General features: G+C 41.5%; 1 protein-coding gene across 1 annotated transcript in view; it reads left to right on the plus strand.

The window, feature by feature from the left end:
- The window catches only part of MRPS28 (mitochondrial ribosomal protein S28), a 111,338-nt gene that overhangs the window by 8,519 nt on the left and 99,443 nt on the right, over nucleotides 1-3,376 (plus strand). The window lies entirely within an intron of this gene.

A 3,376-nucleotide genomic window follows, 5' to 3' on the forward strand; every position in this document is an offset into this window, starting at 1 on the left:
TGGTCGCTGTCTCTCAGAGAAGCAGCATCCCACTGAGACCCAGATTTCATTCTCTTGTCTGTCTTTTCTAAGCCTTTCAGCCGTCCCCACTCAGGTTCACCCTTGGCCGTGGTGGCACGGCACACTTTATGAAGATATGCCTCCACGCTCCGAGGGCGGGTTCCTGCCTCAAACCCTGGAATTTGGGTTTGAGGCAGGAACAGCTCCAGGAAACAGCTCGGGAGAGGGCACAGCCCTTGCCAAGACAACCCCTGCAGGACTGACTTCCTTCCGCTTGGTCGAGGTTCTGGCTGTGATGTTACACCCAGGGTTTTTATATAAGTAGACTAGAGGCCTGGTGCACGAAATTCATGCACTTGGGGGCCCTCTCAGCCCAGCCTCTGTACTCTCCCAGTCTGGGACTCCTCGGGGGATGTCTGCCTGTTGGCTAAGCTGGCAGTTGGACATCCCTCTCACAATCTGGGATCCCTTGTTGTTTATCGCTCTCCTGCAGTGGAGGTGGGAGAGGCCCCCGCCACCACCGCTGTGCTCGCCCACCATGAATCCAGCTTCTGACTGAATGATGCTCCCCCTGTGGGAGCGCACTGACCACCAAGGGGCAGCTCTTGCATTGAGCGTCTGCCCCCTGGTGGTCAGTGCGCATTATAGCAACCGGTTCTTGTTCCACCATAACAGTTGCTTAGGCTTTTATTATATAGACTAGAGGCCTGATGCACAAAATTCGTGCAAGGGGCTTGGCCCTCTTGGCCCTGGCTTCATCCGGAAGGTTGTCTGGAAGGACGTCTGACTAATTAGCATATTATGCTTTTATTATTATAGATAAGCTCATTAAGTATAAGTGTAATTATACTCAAAAACACACAAATTGGCTGGTACAGTTTTGAAGTACATTATTACTGTTTCAGAGTTTAAACTCTGGGTTCATAAAGTGTTGGTTTGAATTATGGTCCTATTATTCACTAGCTGTGTTTCCTTGGAAAATTACTTAATATATGTGTATCATTCTCTTTTTTAAAAATACATTTTTATTGATTTCAGAGAGGAAGGGAGAGAGATAGAGAGATAGAAACATCAATGATAGAGTCATTGATGGGCTGCTTCCTGCATGCCCCCCACGGGGGATCAAGCCTGCAACCCAGGCATGAGCCCTTGAGTGGAATCAAACCTGGGACCCTTCAGTCTGCAGGCCGATGCTCTATCCACTGAGCCAAACCAGCTAGGGCTCATTCCCTTTTTTATAAAAGAAAAACTTATGTCATGGGATTATTGAGGTTAAATGAATTCATTATGTAAACACAGCACAAGTGCCTGAGACTTAGTAAGCAGTATATTTTAGTTGTTACTGAAAATTGCTATTTTTACTTAAGGATGTATAACTTCAAATACTTTTCCTTCTCATTACATATGTGTTGAGTGTATATACCTCTTTGAAAAAAATATTTGCTTGGTATTTCATGGCATAATTTGTTTAACCAAGCTTTCATTAATGAGCTTCTAGGTGTTTTTCTGTTTTATTTCTCCTTTAATACAGACAATGCTACAGTGAACATTTACATTTTTGCATATTTATGGAATATATGCTGGGTCAGAGTATACACACAATTTGCATTTTGATAGAGCCTGTTTGTGCTACATTCCCACTTAGTGTGTGACAGTTCCTGTTGCCTCACCCCCTTATCCATGTGGGGTATTGTAAGTGGACTTTTTTGATATCAATTTGAGATTTTTATCAAAATAATGGCATGTTTACTTTTTTTACTTAAATTTTAAAAATGTTTTTATTTCAGAGAGAGGAAGGGCAAGGGAGAGAGAGAGATAGAAACATCAATGATGAGAGAGAATCATTGATTGGCCGCCTCCTGCCTACCCCTCACTGGGGATTGAGCCCGTAATCCAGGCATGTGCCCTGACTGGGACTCGTACCTTGACCTCCTGGTTCATGGGTTGATGCTCAACCACTGGGCCATACTGGCTGGGCAAATGGTATCAATTGAACTCATAAAATACAACTATATCAACAGAATACTACATGTATGTTATATGTATATATTAGGGCTCTATGTACTAGTAAGATTAAGATTCCATTTGTAACATGGCTTCTGCTTAAAAATTTTTTTTGGAAGATAAACAGTTTGCTGTTCTTTACACAAATCTGTATTTCTTTACCTTTTCTCTTTCCCCTGGAATTAGTGTCCTTGCCTGCAGATTCCATTGGAAACACTGCCTCTTTAATTAGGCCTTTGTCATCTCCCCAACCAGATGAAACTCCTTTTGAATGTCCAGGGCATTGTTTTATACTATCTTTAGGGTACACACACAACTCTTAAGTTACATTGAAGTCATTGTGAATTTGTTTTATCCTCTTTTCTGTATTACATTAGGGGTAATTTTTATTCACCCTTTTAAAAAAAATGAAAAAAAAATTTCAATCCTCACTCGAGGAGTAAGGATGTTTTTTTCCCATTAATTTTTTTTAGGGAGCGGAAGGGAGAGGGGGAGAGAGAGAGAAACATCTATGTGAGAGAGACACCACCTGCACTCAGCTTGCTTCCTGAACTCACCCTGATCAGGGCGGGGTATTGAAATTGCAACCCAGGTACGTGCCCTGGTGAGCAGGCCCACGCTCCAACCACTGAGCCACTCTGGCCAGGACTCATTCATTATTCACCCTTTTCATTCCTTGCATAATGCCTTACACATAAGTAAGGATTGAATATATATTTGTTTATTTGAATTGGAATTAAATTTATATGGTTCAGTGGTTGAAATTGTACCCATTGATTTAATTCTTATCCTAAAAGTGCAGACTTATGTGTCTGTATGAAAACCTCAGAAATAAGTGATATTCAGCCCAGCTGGCATGGCTCAGTGGTTGAGCGTCGACCTTTGAACCAGGAGGTCAGGGTTCAATCCCAGTCAGGGCACATGCCTGGATTACGGGCTCGGTCACATGGAGGCAGCCAATCAATGATTCTCATCCTTGATGTTTCTCATTCTCTCTCTCCCTCTCTGAAATCAGTATTTTTTTTTTTAAAGTGTTATTCAGTAAGAGCCAAGCAAGTTATCCTTAAAAGGAACTTTCTCCTGCAGGTAGGAATTTAATCATGAATTTCTTATCCTCAAATTTCTGTGGACTTCAAGTTTAAATGACATGAAATGCCATTGTTTTGTGTGGAGGTTTGTAGGTGCCCTTTTCCCATTTACCCACTTCTCTTTCCCTTGCCTCGTTACCTTTAAGATTGGTTTATGCATCTGTCTCTTCAAGTTGTTTTTTTCAGGGTAGGGACCAAGTTCTTTTCATTTTTGTGACCTTGTTTTATATATATATATATACATATATACATAATATATATTATGTATATATGTATATATATAT

This window comes from Myotis brandtii, unplaced genomic scaffold (assembly GCF_000412655.1).
Source record: "Myotis brandtii unplaced genomic scaffold, ASM41265v1 scaffold55, whole genome shotgun sequence".
NCBI lineage: Eukaryota > Metazoa > Chordata > Mammalia > Chiroptera > Vespertilionidae > Myotis > Myotis brandtii.